Here is a 19,114-nt window from a genome sequence, read left to right as displayed (position 1 = left end):
CTCTTCCTTAGAGCAAACAACATTTCTTATGGAAGCTCACCAGAGAAATAAGATGATTGTGTGATTTTTGTATTTCCGTGTCTGATCTTTAAAGGAATATTACTGTCTGGGTGGTGATTTGATTCAGATGTTGTGCTTCAGAGCTCTTGATGGACCATAGCCATTGTGCTTGAATTTGCTGTGCATTTCAAAAACCTAGCTATCTAAAGGCTGCCACTATTCCAAGACGATATTTTAATTCTTTCCCCACTGTTTTTCCCTTTCTCTTTTATCGCAAAAAAATTGCTTGCAATTTTCAAGGTCAGAGAATCTGTATTTGGTGTATTTGCTCTCCTTTCCCACCTAAGTTAGTAATAATTTCCTTCTAAGTTCTGTTGAAATGAGATTTCAAAAATGTTGCACAGGGCACATTGGGATCCAGTTTAGAAATAAATCCTGAAATGCCCAAACATTTTTCCTACATACCTAGAAATGGGGCAGAATTACTTAAGGTTGGTGTGTTTATAAAAGGACACAGCTGCTTACCTTCTAGTTTGCTGCTAAACAGGTTAGCGTGAACAGAAAATACCAAAGCCTTTCTATGATTCTTCCTTTCATGTTCTTACCTAGTTTTGTGTCTCTTCAGCTACATCAGAATAGAGCAAGCAAAGATTACACAGTCAGTTGTTTGGGATAGTATGAGGATTTCTGCTCTGAGCAAGAGGTTGGACTAGAAGAGCTTGAATTCCCCTTTCAACTCTGTGATATTTTGCCTCCCTGTCCTTCTGTGGTCCCTGGCACACAGGGCAGGTAGTTGCCAGAGTTCTGGGAAATGTAACATACAAGTGTACTTACCAGTGTTTGACCCGCCAGTAGGATTGGGGACAATTTGCCTGTCTCTATCAGAAGGCGGAGTCTTTATCAGAAGACAGAGGCTGTGAAAGGGAAAAAAAAATCTAAGATGAAAAATTCTGATGCTGGAATAAGTTGGTCTCAGCTCAGAATGGCCAGTGTTGGTGTCAGCACATTCTGAGCAGGAATATTTTGTGTTGTCCCAGTAGACAACTGTTTTTTTGAAAGCAGCCATGTTCTGTTATGTTCAGGAGCTGGTACTGTACCAGAGACGGTGTTCAACCAGTTCTTACTGGTTCGGGCGAACCGGTAGCGATGATTTGGCGTTGGTTGCCGAACTGGTGGTGACCAGGGGTGGGTGGGATTCTACCGGTTCTGTCTGGCTCTACAGAACCGGTAGCTCTGAAGAGCAGCAGACACAGAACCGGTTCTATGTCTGCTGCTGTTTTGGCCCGCCCGTCTGGGCTCTTACCTGTCCTTTATTTCCTGCTTTTTTAACCAAAGCTGCTTTATGCAGCACAACTGCGGTTGAAAAAGCAGGAAAAGAGGTTCCGGTTTGAGTTCCTTCAGCGACAGACAGAAATCCGCGATCATGCGCGGTTTCGATCTGGGCTCGCCGCTGGAGCGCCCCAAGCTGGCTGGTTTCGGGGCTAAGCCACCCCATAGAGGTGGTGAAGAGGGGGGGAGACTGCCAGCAGAGTTGAGGAGAGCCGCATCTCTCCTCCCCAGCTGGCCATTACTCCCTTTCCTGAAGGTGGTTGCAGCGGTGGTCAGAAATGGCCACCTCAAAGAACAACTCGACTGGAAAAGAATGTGCAGGAGGAAGATAAGAAGTGAAAGTTTTGGCTGACCGGGTTAAATTGCAAAAGCAACCACTAAGGTACCCTGGAATTTAAACTTACAAAAAAATAACATCGCTCCCAAAGAAGAGTCGGAAGCAGCGAAGGAAAGTGAAAAGGGAAAGGTTTGGTTTTTTTTTTTCTTCTCTCCCTTTCCCTATACTGACAACTAAGAGACTTAAATAAGAAATCAGAAAAATCCGCTTTGACTTCACCAGGCAATTAAGCTGAAAATAAAACAAAATGTCAAAGGGATAATAAAGATTTCTGGACACTAAAATTTTTTTTCATAAGCAGAAAGGGAGAGAAAAAGAATAAAAGGGCAGGATCTGGAAAGAGGGAGGAGACTGCCTGGAATTAAAAAGAATCTACAGTAAAACTTCAACAAGACTTCTAAAAGATACATTTTAACTAAAACTTTGTAACTAAACAGTAGAACCCCAGGAAGAGAAAGTGGAAAAAAAGAGCAAAAGGAAACAGCTTCCGTGTATTTGGATTACTTGGTGATTTTTGGATTCTTGGTTATTGCATTTGAATGACTAAAATTAATCGGGTGGTTGTTTAAAAATTTATACAATGGCATTACTTCTGAATGAATTGAAAATGGAACTTAAAAAAGTATAAAGAAGATGCACAAGAAGGGAGGGGTTCTTTTGGCTTCGTTTTTCAATTCTTAGAAATGGAGATTTGGAACTATGAGAAACAACAAGAAACGTCTGCAAAACAAGAAGACTGGGACAAAGAAGAAGCCATCTTTAATGAACAAGTAATTCTATGTGGGGAAGAAAAAGGAAAGGGGGGAAAGAGAATGGCGAATTTAAGACTTAAAAAAACAACCAAAGAAAAGAAAAATAATTCGAAAAATAAGTATAATACTGGAAAGCAACAGAAGAGGGGAATACAGAAGAGAGAAATAGAGGTAGAGAGACAAGGGGGTAAAAAGGGGAGAGGGAAGAAGGAAAGGAAAAGAAGTTATAAAGGACCGGAACAAGATATAGAGAAACAGGACCTATTTAGAGATAATGGGTGAAAATTTAACTGAAAAAGGGATTCTGTAAAGGTACATGAAAATTTAACTGAAAAAGGGATTCTGTAAAGGTACATAAGATTGTATTGTTATATTAGTAATAGAAATAACTTTAGAAAATTGGAAACAATGTATGATTAAAATGAGGGGTAAAATAGTGTAATTTAATGAAATGTTTGTTAATAAAATAAGTGAAATAAAATAAATGAGAAAATTGAATTAGGAAGGGACGGGAACATTTTAATTAGTTAATGTTTTATAAAATATAAGTGAAGGGGGGGGGAATTAATTATGGAAAGCTTATAATTGTTCCCATAGAAGTATGATATTTAATTGAAAAGTAATGTTAAAGAAGTTAAGATTTAATGAATATTAATATTAATGATAGAATTGAATTGGAATGGAATGTGTTGTTTTAATTACATATATTTATAATTTTTTCTTTTTTTAAGAATATAGTGTGTATTTTAAGAATGTACCAAGCAGAATCCGAATGGAAGTTATGTATTATATTGAATGTTATAACTTTAGGGTATATATTGAAGCCTAAATAAGAGTTAAATGGATAAACTTAAAAGATATAAAGGCGTCATACTCCAATCAGTAACTACAGGAGAAACTTTGTTTAATGAGAAAAGATAATTGAAGATATTTGAAGATATTGAAACAGGACAGACAAAAAATATAAATATAATGATTTGAATTGAGACGAGACAATTAAAATAAAATTGAGAAAATTAAAAGAGGGGAGAAGCTATGCAGAAAATGTAAAACAGTAATAAGATATGGAATAGGACATAAAAATGAGCATGAAATTGAATTTGTGTCTGTACGAAGAAATGTAACCCAGGATTACACTACTTTCAAAAAAGATGTTTTATTTGTATTTTTTTTGTGAAAACTCAAATAAAATTTATAAAAAAGAAAGAAAAAGCAGGAAAAAAGGGCTTTTCCATTTGCTGCGCACCCGTATGCAGCGCTGCTCAGCTGTCCTGGCAGCTCAGCAGATCATAAATTGCACTCGCGCGACTCGCGCATGCACGCGCGACACAGAGCAACAGAACCAGTAGTTATACTGGTCGGATCCCATCCCTGGTGGTGACCCCTGGCTGGCCACGCTCCTGACCTGATTGCCTGGTCGCTCACTTGTCCCGATCGCTCTCCTAGCTTTCCCTACCACGTGGTGGCCCTGGCACAGCTCGGGCAGATGTCCCAGGGCTGCTGCACATGCGCACTGCGTTTGCAGCTGCTACACATGCAGTACGCATGTGCAGCAGCCCCGGGACATCTGCCCACCCTTCTGGAGCACGCTTTCTTCCTTCGCCCGCTAGACATGCCTCTTCCAGCCTGGCCCAGCGCGGCCAGCCAGCAGGTGGGTGGGCGGATGTCCAGGGGCTTCTCGCCCTCCTTGTTGCGAGATGCCTACAGCTGCTCTGTGCTTTTTTCAGTGTGGCTGCAATCCAGCAGCCGCACAGAAAAAAGAATGCCCTGTTCTATGTGCTGGGCCCGGGAAGTTCGAGCAGCCGGCGCAGAGAACAGGGCAGCGCTGGACCATTGGAGAAGCGAAGCGAAGCCAGATATCAGTAGCCGCCTCTTTCGCAGCGCAAGAAGCCTTCCCCAACTGGCCGGCTGCTCCCCTTTTTCTCTTCCGGTTTGTTTTGTATGGCCGAGGAGGAGGACAGCAGTTGGCCGATTGGGGGGAGACTTTCTGTGCCAAAAGAGGCAGCTGGAGACCAAAAAAGAGTCACCTCCAGCATCCACCCCTTTGTCTGGCTGCTCTCCTCCTCGGCCATACAGAACAAAGTCACATGACCACGAAGCCATACCCACCAAGCAAGCCATGCCCACAGAACCGGTAGTAAAAAAAATTTTGAATCCCACCACTGTACTGTATGTATAGGGAGCTGAAGCCAAGTGTGGTAATATAAACCATTGTCTCTGCACTTTTTCTCCTCGCTTCAACAGATAGCAGACTATAGTAAAATGCTTATTAGAAATTGGAACTTGACCTTTTACCAAAGAATTTTGGAATTAGACCGAAGACTACAAATTGCCTACTCCAATCTTAACTACATTATTTTGTAGGTCACCTCAAATTCTTTTCAAAATAAAATGTGCAGTTGCACAAGAACATGAAAGGCTAGAAGAGAATTCCCTATCATCTGTAATTTTGCAAATATCTCACTCACGTATACAGCTTTGCAAGCTGGACAGTCTGTGTTTGTCAGATTCATTATGTCTCTTAAGAAATGTTATTCCTGTCCAAGGATCTACACTGTAATAGGCTTACTTTAGTGAACCAACTATATTTAAGTGGATATTTAGTGCAATTCTTTTTAACAGAGACTTGCTGTTTGATATGATTTGCTTTCCCAGAACTCTTCGTTTTGCATTCAGATTTAAAATTCTTTTAAGAAAGCACCTAAGTTACAAACTTCCTAATTCTTGGACCAATAGCTTCTGAATCAGAAGAACTGGTAAAATGTGTTTATTGAGATTCCTCTTGTCTCTTGTTGGAGTACATTTCCAACCAGTTCTCTATTTCATACTTTTCATCTTGTGCAACAGATTTATTTTCTCTCCTTTAGAGGAACAGGGAACCTGATAATAACCCGTTGGAGGGATATAACAAAGTACTAATGAAAACATGCAGTCAAATTATGGTGATGCTTTTCATTTTAACCAAGGAGGAGGAAGAATAGAATTTGTCCCAGTGAAATCATTAACTTTGGTAAACAGCAGGAGGATTGTTATTTATTCTTCAAAACCTATGGAATCCCCCATTCACTCTCACATCCTTCTCATTGTAGTTCAGTGGTTGGAAGGAGGAGAAAATTGAAAGAGAAAGAAACCTTAATTTGGGTTTGCTTTATAGGACCAATTATCATGATTGTATTTCTGAGTCAACAATTTGGGTTATACCTATTCTTAATTTGTAATTTGAACAGAAAAGCAGGGCAGTCACTAAAGCAGTAGCTTTGTTCCGCTCCCAGATCTTTACTCTTCTTCAAAACATCATCTATTTTCCCATTGCTCTGTATTCTCTTGCCAACAAGAGCTGACTCTGGAAAGCAGATGAAGAAAAAGGCAGGGATTAGTTATGTTTCCCACCTACCCCAAAGTATCAGAAATTACTTAGAACTCAGAAATGGAATTCCAGCAACCTGTCCAGCATTTTGGAAGCTCTTTACAAGCTCTTGGAGATTCAACAAAAGTTCAAGTGCAGCTGACTAGTCCAGGGGTCTCCAACCTTGACTACTTTAAGCCTGGGGAAGCAAAGCTGGCTGAGGAATTCTAGGAGTTGAAGTCCCCCAGGCTTAAAGTTGCCAAGGTTGGAGACCCCTGGACTAGAAAACTGCTCTTACTCATCAAGAGGGCCTTTGCTAGCAGGTAGATAATTATACCTGCGGGCCCTTGGTGCATTAGACGGCTGATTTTTTTCCTATTCCCAGCAGCTAGACGGAGACTTGCCTGGACCAGAAGGCTCTTTCTTCACATTCTGAGGACAAAGCCAGTTCAGAAATGTTTCTCTTGAGAGGAACTGGGCCCTGTGCAATTGTTTTAGAATCTCCTGCTTCTTGGGGTTCCAGAACCTCTTCCAAAGCGGTGCTGGGCACAAGAGATCTGCTTAATAAGTATTTTTCTGACTTCTGGTGCAGCTGGTGAGTTGACAGTGCCCTGAAGGCGTGCAACAATAAGGATGTTTTGAACAGGCTGCGCTGTGTGTCTAAAATACATATATTAAAATATGTTACCAGGCTTCAGTCCTGTCCTTAGTAAACAATGATTTGGCGTGGCTTGCCCTGGTTTCTCCCTAGTTTCGATAGAGAGAATTGCTGGAAATTATTTTATTTGTTAGGCCCATTTAAAGCAACATAGGATGAAAGCACAGCATTATCAAGTGTAGATAGGTCATGACTAACTTATCTCATTGACTTCCGTGGGAGTGCAGTATGACTATGCTCTAGGATAGATCCAACCTATAATTAAAACAAATAAAATTTGCTAAAAATAACCACAATAAAGGGTGTTTGGTGTGAATTACACAAGGGTATATTGCAAAATTAATTAGAAGCATAAACTCCCTACTAACAGAAAAGGCACCTCATCAATCAGCCATGAAATAGAAGCAGAGTTTCTGATTAGTAATCTTTGCATAGAAGACTATTCCAGTTGTATTACTTCTTATGCCATCTAAACTTTGCCTGCATCTTTATCTTTATGGAACTTTGAAAAAATGTTTGTCTCAGAATTTATTGGGTTGGAGTTTGTTTGTTGGAACACTGACTGCCTGTTTACATGTTCACATGTAAAAGACAAATCCTTGGCTTTCCTGTCCTTTTGTTCTCCTTGTCCTTCCATTTTTTTCCTCTCCCAAGAATTATGGGTATAGTTTTGAATATTGAATTTTAAAAGTATTGAATTTTAACTGAATTTTATTGGTATAAAAAAGTGAAGCCGAGAATATCCAGTGTTTTAGGATGATTTATGGATTGATTCTTTAGCATCATTGTACAAAAAGGGGCACATTGTTAGCAAACTACACAATGTTTGTGCATTTGCAGTGTTGATAATGATGGTTAGTTTATAGCTTAACTCCATTTTTCTGATTTTAGTGCTTGTAATATGACATGTATTTTGTTATTTGGAAAAATAAAATAATATTGTAGGCCCACAAAAAGGTGGTCACAAATTGCAAGATATCAAAATCAGTGCCATCTGATTTTGAGTTTGTATGAAAAGACAATGTGTTTCTATCCAGCATGCAACCTTCCTCATACAATCTGCCTCTAGGCTTATAGCTGTAGGCTAAATAGTGTAAACAGCTGTTTTACACTGGTAGAGGTTCTCCAGGGATTTTTGCTGTTGTTGTACCAAGGATAAACTGTACTAAAGACTAAAACTAGGGCTTCTTTATATAAGTAAAGCATGTGTTTTACCACTGAACTTTGTCATTTTTCAAATTTGGTAGAGTTGATTAAACAGCATTGTTTAGAGTAAATCAGCAGCAACTGGCTTCGTGACCTAAAGTTCTTGACCTGCTTTCATTGAACAAGTGGGCCATGCAGCCAAATTGTAACTCTGGTTCAGAATATATATTAGAAGAGAAATTCACAAAGCACGATGCATTTCCTATACTTGAAATTTGCACACATTAATTTGTAAGTTGCAGGAACGGATTACTTTAAGAACAGCTTGGAAAATGTAATTCTAATAATTCTTCAGTTACCTCTCTTCAGTTTCTCCATCACCCAGCTTGCTCAGGCTCTCTGCTAAGCCAGCCTCTTTGCCTCTTGCCTTCTGCGTGCCGCACTCAGTTTTTCCCGTGTGAACCAGCAATCGCACAGAAGGCACAAGACCATCTATTTAATTTCTCTTTATAACAAATACCACTTGATGCTTTCCTGGTTCCTGCTTTGAATAGCATTGCCCTCGAAGGGTCCCACGGCTAGCTGAAGAAAAGGCTGGGTTGTCATGGTTCCAGGCATTTGTAGGGTAAAAGAGCTGTCCCCCTTTCCCTTCCTTTCATGGTGATTCCCAAGGCCTGCCTTGCAAAACATTTCCTAAGCAGCTGATTGCACTGCAGAATGGATGGTTAGGGAGTCCAAAAGAAGTTGCTTGGGATAGGTTTGTCATCTCCCTTTTTTAGAAATTACATAACTTTTAGTGCCGAGCATCTCTCAGGTATGTTTTTAAGTAAGTAGATTCCGTCATGCTGTAATGAGGGGGGGCTCAGATGAATAGCATTAGCATGTTCTTTTTGGTGTCTGATGAATCGTATTTTTATTTCTTTTCCTTGCTTTATCTCAACTGTGAGGCTGATGGCAGGCAATGAAATGTTGCTCCTTTTTTCCCTTCTTATTTTTCCCTTTTAATGCTGGGTAGCACCTACGCTGAGACTGAGATTATCATGGGAGGCACAATGTAATTGTTTCTGTTCCTTGCTGAAAGGTTTGCATTTGTGTGTCTGTTGTGTTTAGCTTTTTTAGTGTCCTTCAAATCTTCTGTGTCTGTTTCAGCATTGGCAAAAGTGTGTGTGTGTGTGTGTGTGTGTGTGTGTGTGTGTGCGCGTGCGTAGGGGAACAAAGAAATAATTTTTCCATTTACTTAAGTTACAATAAAAGATAACACGTACATTACATATTGTACTGGTTTCTCCTTGCTAGGCATTTTCTGATACAATTTGCTAGAAGGGAAAGGAGTCCAATTACCCTCATGACTGGCCGCAGACTCTTAATTCATTCAGTCCTTTCAGAACTAAAACCCTACACTTCTAGAGAATGTTCATGATCAGTTGGGTTATCCTTTTTTCCTCATATAGTATAGACTGGACCATTTCCCCTCCCCTTGACTCTCAGCAGAGCCCCAATGAAGGCTTCTCCTTTTCAGCTAATTTGTAGAGCTACTTGCCACTTTACTCCGGTTAGGAGGAACAAAGGGAACACAAGGAAAACTCCATCCTTGTTGGAGGAAGAGGACTTGCCTATTGACTGCCATGCTCCCCAGCCAACCTTACTGGTATCCAAGTCTCTCCCTTGCTGCCCATTGCTGTTAAGAGATTTCAAATTTTGGCCTTGTTTCCAAAGCAGCCAATTGTGGCCTTGCCACCAGCCTGTTGGCACAGAGGGAGGAAATAAAGGTGGCATGGATATGCTCCTCTAACTTCTCTTGTGCCATGCAATCTGTGGTTCTCTGAGAAATGAAGTGTGATACTTTGCCAAATTTTAATCCCACAAGTATATTGGGTCCTGGATTTTGGACACATTCTGTAAGTTAGCTGATTTGATAGAGTTTGTGACCCTAATTGTTGCCCTATGAGGTACCATTTTGCCCAATTGAATGTTACAAACAGATAAAAGAATTCTGATGGTATATATGTTCTTTCTTCCATGTAGTTGAGGCATTTATTTATAGAATTTCCAAGGACTAGTTGTTGGTGAATACTGGGAGAAGGAAGAACAACATCCTAATTTCTTAAAGAATTGTTATTATAATATATACAAGCTTTAATCAATTAGAATCAAAGGTAAACAGTGGGACAGAGGCCTAGTATGGTATGGGGTATAAATTTCATGTATAAATGGGCACAAAAGAAAAAACTTATTTTTCCTCAATTCATGAAATGAGAAGATAATGGTGGTAATAGTTTGGGGTTATGTGAATGCAGAATGAAATTTCTTTTCAGTTTTTGCTTGTGTAATTAAATAGTTCAGCACTTTTAACCTCTGTGAAAGCAAATACCATACTCAGATTGCTTTATTTTCTAGGTATCACAAGTTTTAATGTTCACAAAGGTATAAAATTTAATTGCACAATTGTGCAGTTAAGTTCGGTTAAACGTGCATCATTAAGCATTTAGCCAGTTTTGTGTACGTGTGAAGATCAAGCCCTATCAAGGAGAGATTAATCTTCCCAGGTTAATCTCTCCTTAAGGCAGCTTTTACTATACCCTCAATATTTGTATATGTGCTAATACTGAGTGGTAATTGAAAATAAGGGCATATGCTGTGGTACATTTTTCTTATAATTATGTGAGATTGGGATTTTGAGGTAAGACTTTATTCTATTTATCATAAATATGACATAAATATACATTAATATGTATAGAATAATGCAATTAAAACAAAATAAAGCATACCCTGCTTCATTAAATCAATTCATCAGTTAAAGTTCAGATGAAACTATCCACATGTTTGGAATGTTAGCACAGAGGAAATTATTCTAGCAGCTGCAGTAAGTTCTCTTGGTAAACCATGTTCTAGATTGGAATCTTGGGAAAACATCTTAATTACTGCATCATAACTTAGTTAAGTCAACTTTATTCTGGGAATAGTCAACTTGATGATCTCCAGAGGGTTTTGATTTCAAAACCAATATCCACTTATTGATATTACTAGATTAGATTTGTGGTCAGATGACTGGACAACTCTAAGGTCCTTCGTTCTGCTTCCTGAGTAGCCTCAGATCTGCATTGCAGAAGTTAGGCAGCCTGACTATTATTCACATATTCCTCATCTAAAGTTTAGTGTGGTTGCTAAAACTGTCAGGACCAGCAGCAAAGAACCTGAGATTAGGCAAAACAATGTTATACACTCTCCATCAAAACCTAAAAATGAGTAGCAAGAGGCCCATTACTTCTGAAAGTAGGTTGATTTTCTGTACTTTACTGTCATGCCTTCTGAAGTCTTGATGAACCCTATATCCCACTCACGTCTTGGCGAAGTTTCTGTTAAGATTTTGTTCCTTAAATTTGTCTTCATGGCACATGTCGCATTGGCTATGACCATCTCAGAATGATGGGTTGTAGCAGTTCAGAAACAGCTCTGCAGTTACCTCAGGCTAGATCCTCTCTCTTCCCCAAATTAATATAGGCTTGGAGAGGATACAGTGCAGGCAATGTGTTGCTTTCCTTCTAAAGTCATTGCTCCAAAAAAAGAAACGAACCAGACCTTATATGGGAAGCCTTCAGACTAACTTGGATTACCTCGGCTGCCTTAACTATACAAACAAGGCAGTCCCTGATTGAATTGGTTTATTTCAATAGGGAATAATAGGAATTAACAGATAAATAGAAAATTACTATTTACCTCAACAAAAATAGTTTTGCATCAGAACAAAAAATACAAGACTTTCCTTCCAAAGTTGTCCAGAACATTCCATTAAACCCGAAGTATGCAAAAACCATATTTGGCGAATCATCATCATCATCAATCAATTATAATAGAGCTAGAAGGGACCTTGGAGGTCTTCTAGTCCAACTCCCTGCTCAAGCAGGAGAACCTAGACCATTTCAAACAAATGGCTGTCCAGTCTCTTCTTGAATGCTGCAGTGATGGGGCATCCACAACTTCTGGAGGCAACTTCTGTTCCATTGGTTCTCACTTTTAGGAAGTTTCTCCTTAATTCCTGCTTGCTTTTCTCCTTGGTTAGTTTCCATCCATTGTTTCTTGTCCTGCCCTCTGGTGCTTTGGAAAATGACTTGACCTCCTGTACTTTGTGGTGACCTCTCAAATACTGGAATATTTATTATCTTTGACTTTCATTGTAAGTCTTTGTTCATTTTGAGCCTTTGCTTTCCTGACTTCATCTTTGCAAATTCTGGCTATCTGCTGATATTCTGCCTTAGTTTTGTTTTTCCATTTTTTGTACTTATCCTTTTTGTCTTTCAGTTTACCAGAGAGATCTTTGTGCAACCATCCTCTTTTTTTTCTTGGATTTCTTGTTCTTTTTCCGTTTTACTCTGCTGGACTGGACTTTTATGATCATAATTTACAGAGTTTTCCATGCTTATTGAGTTTCCCCTTTTTCAGGAATTTCATCCATGGAATGTTTCTTAGGCTCTCTCTAAGTTTGTTAAAATCAGCTCTTTTAAAGTTTAAGACACTGGCTGGATTATGTTCTATTGCTTGTGATTGCATTATATTGAATTCCAATATGACATGGTCACTCTTGCCCAAGTTTCTGGTGACTTCAACTCCCTCTACCACTTCTTCTCTATTAGTAAGAATTAGGTCCAGTATAGCTTTTCCTCTAGTTCCCTCTCTACCTTTTGGATGACAAAGTTGTCAGCTAAATTGGTTAGAATCATCATTCTAGCCATTGTCTATCAACTGCGAAAGAAGGCCTTTTCCTCATGTTTCCAATCAATATGGTCTTGAGCTTTTGGACCCACAATACTTGCTACTGATGTTGATCCGTCTTGTTTTATATCTCTTTTGTGGATGCTTTTTATCAAGTAGAATCGATTCTATGATGCCTTAGTCCACCTGCCATCAATTCTTGCTATGTGATCAGCCCATTGCCATTTCAATTCTGTTACTCTCTTGATGATGTTTGTTCTCTAATCCATGTGCAGGTCTTTCTATCTTGTCTTGTGATGCCGAACATGTACCTTTCCATGGCTCTTTGCACCACTTGTAGCTTTATCGATTGTGAGGTTGGTGTCCATGTTTCGCTGGCATATGTTTGAATACGTAGCACATACTGATTGAAAACTTTTCTCTTCAGGCACAGGGGGGAGGTTATTCTTGAAAATTATGCTTAGCTTGCTGAATGTCTGCCAACCACATTTGGCAAATATTGGCAATTAATTTTCCTTAGCTAAAAACTTCCAATAATTCCTTAGAGCTTTCAGAAGTTGATGCATAACATATTTGCTTTCCTTAAGCAGATCTTTACCTCGAAAGGCAGGTTCTGCCTTTTGTCTTGATGACATGAAGCTTGAGACTTTCAAGAAGAGATTGGACTGCCCTTTGTCAGAAATGGTGTAGGGTCTCCTGCTTGGGCATGGGGTTGGACTAGATGACCTACAAGGTCCCTTCCAATTCTGATTATCTATATCTGCTTGTTCCGGAATTTAACAATATGGATGTCCCCTTGCTGCTATGAAAGACTCTTTTCTGTAGTTCTCTGCTGCCATCTAGATTGTCTACATTTGTGTTGCTTTACAAGAAGCTCTAAACCTTACATCACTCATATTCCTTGGCTGGGATGCAGAGATTAAGAATTTTTTTTTAATGTGCTTCTTAGTTTACTATCTGCATGTCACTAGAGTAAGCTAGATGAGCCATGGCTACCTATTGGAGCAGAGTCTTTCTGAAGAATTATTTGTATTACACCTTACGCTTTTAAAGACAAATGTTTAATTAAAAGCTCAGTCTTTCTGGAATTTCTGGAACTAGCAGCAAGAGAAAAATCTGACCCTTTTAATATAATCATGAAAGCTGGGGGTGGGAAGCTTCACTATCCTTGACAGATTTAATTTAAGAGTATATTTTTACTGGCAGCTACGTTTGCAGCCCTGCTGGCAAAGCTTGGCTGCTCAGTCTGTGGTTGATGATGTAGGCTGCTCCCAGTCTTTTCTGGCTGTGCCCTGGCTGTGCTAGTATGAGTGGGCTGTGGCCCTCAGAGGCAATTGATCTATCAGTAATATTGTTAAAAATATATAGTATATATATATAATAACATAACATAACATATAGCCATATTTCCTTTGCCACTGTTAGGTCGTATGTATCTTATATCTTTAGCTTCAGCATATCCTGATGCTAAAGGTAATATTTTGAGTAATATGGCGGATTTTTTTTCTTTTTCCCATTCAATCATGTCCATTTCTAAGGCACTGCCTAGACAAGAGCCTGCAGTTTTCTTGTTAAGATTTTTTTTCGGAAAAGATTTGCCGTTGCTTCCTTTCTAGGGCTGGGAGAAAATGACTGGTCCAAGGTCACCCATCTGGCTTTGTGCCCAGCATGGGACTAGAACTCACGATCTCCCAGTTTCTAACCTGATGCCTTAACCACTATACCAATCTAACTCTCAATTCATGTAATTCGTTTTAATTCCATTTCTCCCATAGCCAGTCAGTTTTTTGCAGTCCCTCAATTCCCTGTTTATCATAGTGAATTGTGAGAGAACCAGTACAGCTCCTCCTGCAGGGGTCTCCAACCTTGGCAACTATAAGTCCTGTGGACTTCAACTCCCAGAATTCCTCAGCCAGCTGGCTGTGGAATTCTTGGAATTGAAGTCCACAAGTCTTAAAGTTGCCAAAATTGGAGATCCCTGTCCTAGAGGCTTGCTAATGGCTCTTTGGCAAGTATCTAGGGCAGTGGTTCTCAAACTGTGGTCCACAGACCCTGAGGGGCCGCAACATTATCACAGCGGGTCCACGAAGGCTTGAAGAAATGTTATGATTTAAGTCTTGAGATAATTGTTATGATTTAAGTGTTGAGGGGTCCATGGCCATGAATTGTGGCCAAAAAAAGATATTTAGAGGAGGTCCATGGTGAAGAAAAGGTTGAGAACCACTGATCTAGGGAATATGATAGAAGTGACTTTGATTACGTGACTATTACCATCATTCATTGAAAAAGACTTCCAAAATATTATGCAGGTATTACTGCACAAAGAATTAAGATCTCTGTTTTCAGTGTCCATCATTTGCAGTCCTAGAGCAATTCCAGTACTATAAAATCCACCCACGTCTTGGGTGGGTAGCAGAGGCTCTTTACTCTCATAGGTTGGTGGTGGTGAGAATTACCCTGCACCATTGCTACAGCAAAAGAGATGTCAATGACTTTCATGAATGGAAGTTTAGAAAGTTGAATTTTAATTGATGGATGGTGAGAGCTTAAAAAGGATTAAAAAACTTGGGTTTAATTTTGTTAATTGGTTGGACCTCTACGGCTGATGGTGAGTTTAGCTTTGCAAATACTATAACCCAATTAATACTGGGATTAGTAGAACTGAGATTTTATCCCTAAATAGCCATGGTGGTTTGGGCTTAACTAAAGGTTCCCCAGCCATTCTAATAGGAGCGAAAGGGCAAGTCTTTTCCTCCTATTATTGGACACAGAAGAAATCAAACACAGCCCCTGAGCTGCTCTAGGAATCTCCTCTTGCTGTTCCTGAATGGGTCGACTCCCAACATATTAAAGCTTCCAAACTGCTTTGAAAATTCCATGACTCTATATGGACTCTTCAGGATAATCCAGTAGTGTCAAACCTTCCCCAATCTGATTACTTAGGAAAGAAAGGCCTTCAACTCCATTTGGTTAAAGCAAAGGGTTCTTTATTAAGGATGTTGAGTGCAGTAAAGTCAAGCCAGCTCTGAAACCTCCCACGCTCACTAGATAGAAAAATAAGGTTAGGTTCTCCTCCGCCCTGCCCCTCCCATGACCAGTCTGTTTCCAGCCAACCCGAGCTCGCCAAGATGTAGATCAGGGGTCTCCAACCGTGGCAACTTTAAGACTTGTGGACTTCAACTCCCAGAGTTCCTCAGCCAGCAAAGCTGGCTGAGGAACTCTGGGAGTTTAAGTCCACAAGTCTTAAAGTTGCCAAGGTTGGAGACCCCTGATGTAGATGTTTGGAGGTAATCTGCATATTACTCAGGGTGCCTGAGCATGGGATTCTGGTACAAACAGGATTGGCTGTTCTGGCCCTTATCACCTGCCATTCCTCATTCCCGATTTCCTATCGTGTACACATAAGCTTTATTGCCCTTTCATCCTCCTCCCTTCTTCCCCCTTTCATTTTTCCCTCCACTTCTTTTTATGGCAGGATGTCTGCGAGACCCCCAAGCCGAGCCAGGCAGATCTGACATTTTGCTCCCCTTGACAGAGACATTAGTCCTGCAAAAGTAAAAGGAGAGGGGTGGGAGAGACATACAAAATTTCCCAATCAGTAAACAATTCAATGCGGCATATCTGGGTATCGGTCATGGAATTTTCAAAGCAGTTCGGAGGCTTTAATATGTTGGGAGTCGACCCATTCAGGTGAGGTTGGAAAGTCTTTCCAGGCTACCAAACACTGGGTTTTTCCCTAGTGTATACAAGAGTCCAAAATGTTTTTGACTTCAAAGTGCTGTCAAAATGGTGACCAAAATCCCAGGTGCCGCACACTGCTGGCTCATGTTTAAGTGATTATCCACTAGGACTCCAGCGTCCCTCTCACAGTTATTATTTTTGAGACAGGTTTCACCTAATCTGTACTTGGACCTTTGGTTTTTCCTGCCTAGGTGTAAAACCTTGCTTCTCTCCATGTTTCATGTTGTTGGATAGGGCCCATTGTTCAAGTCTGTCAAGATCCATCTGGATCTTAAGCTAATCTAGGGTGTTGACTATTTCTGCCAGTTTAGTATCATCTGCAAATTTGATAAATTCCCCTTCTGTTCCCCCATCTAAGTCATTTATTAAGATATTGAAGAGTATTGGGCCTAAGACGGAACCTTGTGGTACCCAACTGCTTACTTCCGTCCATCTAGATTGGTTGTAGATTGGTTGGTATCATTAAGGACTATTCATTGAGTATGGTTTGTCAGCCAGTTATGAATCCATCTAATCCTATCTATCCCACTTTTTTCTAGCTTACCAAGAAGTAGGTTGTTGTCTATTTTGTCGAATGCCTTGCTGAAGTCTAAATATACTATGTCCACAGCATTTCACTGATCTACTAATTTAGTCACTTTGTCAAAGAATGAAATAAGATTGGTTTGGCATGATCTGTTTTTAACAAACCCGTGCTGGCTAGTAGTTATGACTTTAGTTGTTTTTAGATGTTCACAAATCTGTTTTTTTTTTATTATTTTTTGCCAGTATCTTTCCAGGTATGGAAGTTAGGCTGATGAATAAAGGAGTATATTCCATATCAAATACAGTATTATAGCACCATTTTCTATCCAGGTGGTTTGGATTATAGTCCTTAACCAAAGTCAGGTAAAGTCATTTAAAAACGTTAAATTTAGACTAAAAACAAAATTGCCCTTAATTGTTTCACCCTTTTATTGTAGAGCAGGGGTGTCAAATCCGCATCGTCATGGCTGTCAGCTGGTGCTCCATTCAAAATCCTTTAATCAGAGAAAAGATATCTTTTACTGGAAATCAAGTGGTAGCAACAAAAGAATTCTGAATCTGAGAAAATGGGCACGTAAATCACATATACAAAGTAATGGCAACGTTCCCACCCCCAATAGTTCAATTGGCTCATCCAATTAAAAGTTGTGTGTATCATCATGTGGGCATCTCCAGGTGGTGATGAGGCTTCTGTCAGTTGACCTTGACATAGTTTGATAAAGGTTTGCAGCTGCGCATAGCATAAGATAGAAACCTAAGCAAGAATGTACCCCCCCCCCCAGTTTATACAGTTCTGGGTTGTAACACCTCCAGCTCACTTCCCATAACCATTCCCCCCTCCTCCCCCAGTTACTTATGACAGCCGAAAGATGCAAAGCAAAGGGAGAAAATCTTGAAGGCTGACAATGGCATTGTCACGTGACATATCACAACTTTTCCCCCTTTGCTAAACCAGGCATGGGTGTGGCCAGTGCATGACTCATCCAGCCTGCAGGCCGCAAGTTTGGCAGCCTTGTTGTAAAGGTGTACTAAAATTTCTTGATGCTTTGAGGTTTTTCTGTACAAATTTTCCAACTATAAATACAGAATTCCAAGCACATAATTATTTGTAAAAATAAATGAGCAAGATAATTTTCCAATTTCAGATTTTTAATCTCAGGCATAAAATATTATATTTTTTAAAAATAAATGCTGCAGAAATTATCAAAAAGGAAATAATACATATCAAATTGGAAGCTTTAGGAATAAATGAATTTAAGTGGATCAGAATTATCCACTTAATTTATAAGATTACACAATACATTTATTAACAACATGAGGCACATGAAGGCACAGAGTGGTAATGATACTCAGAAAGAACATTGCTAAGAATGTGATTGTCTGTAGTCCAATAAATGATATGCTCATATCTAGGAGAATTAGTGGATATCCAGTAAACTTTAACTTTGTGTGAGTGTATAGAGTATACCTGTACTACAGATTCAGTATGAAAGTCATTGGGAAATTCAAATCATGCCAAATGCTCCATCTAAAAAGGATATATTACTAATGGCTGATTGGAATGTAGAACTTGAACTAATGGAAGAACCTGAAATTACAGGAAGATGTGAACTTGGTAAATAATGCAAGGGATAGATTAGTAGAGTGTTGCAAAGATAATTGCTTATTCATTGCTAATACTTGTTTCAAAAACATAAATACAGACTCGATTGTCTGGATGACACCACAATCCAACTGATTACATAAGAAATTAAAAAGGGTCTGCAATCCAGTTAACCAGGCTACTTCTAGATGTAGTTTGTAGGATAGAAAATAATAATTGCTGTCAAAATATATTAGCTAAATCTTAAAAATTGAAGAGAGTAGATTTGACCTGGAAGTCATATTGTCAGAACATAGGATCTGTTTGTAGAATAGATGTGAAAGAGAAGCTAAGGAACATAGCAAAAGATAAAATCATTGTGAAACATTAACGGGGGAAAATTCCAGAGAGGAAAAGATCCAAGTGACTTTCAAAATACTATATTGTGATAACCAAAGAAAGGCAGAAAGTAAACCTTGAGAACAACAACAAAAATAACAACAATTTCAATTGCAACAGGCGGCTTTACTGGGGATAGCTTTCATCCTGCAATGTTATCTGTAACACCATCAAACACCTAGATCTACCTACCCAGCTCCTTGGTAAGGATCCAATAAGTAGACAAGAATGCCAAATCCAGTCTGAACATCTGGCTGACTGTGCAATGATCAATAATAATAATGATAAAGAAATTAAATTGCTCTGGAACTTTAGACAGAATCTGTCACATCCCGGGATCTAACAATTGTCAATAAGAAAGACAAAAAAGTCTGGATAGTGGATGTGGCAGTGCCTGGAGACACCAGAATAGAAGAGAAAGAATTGGAGAAGATCACAAAATTCAAAGACATATGAATAGAAATAGAATGACTGTGGCAAAAGTAAGCAAGGGTAGTACCAATAATAATAGGCATTTTGGGTGCAATCCCAAAACAACTAGAGTATCACTTGAACATCATTGGCATTGACAAAATTCACCATTAGTCAA

At 39.4% G+C, this 19,114-nt stretch overlaps 1 protein-coding gene across 16 annotated transcripts in view; it reads left to right on the top strand.

The window, feature by feature from the left end:
- Nucleotides 1–19,114, top strand: part of CAMK2G (calcium/calmodulin dependent protein kinase II gamma) — a 217,503-nt gene that overhangs the window by 115,593 nt on the left and 82,796 nt on the right. The window lies entirely within an intron of this gene.

This window comes from Notechis scutatus, chromosome 4 (assembly GCF_049901735.1).
Source record: "Notechis scutatus isolate UNSWTSFEM ecotype Mainland chromosome 4, rNotScu1.2, whole genome shotgun sequence".
Taxonomy (NCBI): Eukaryota; Metazoa; Chordata; class Lepidosauria; order Squamata; family Elapidae; genus Notechis; species Notechis scutatus.
This window is presented reverse-complemented; position numbering and strand designations above follow the sequence as displayed.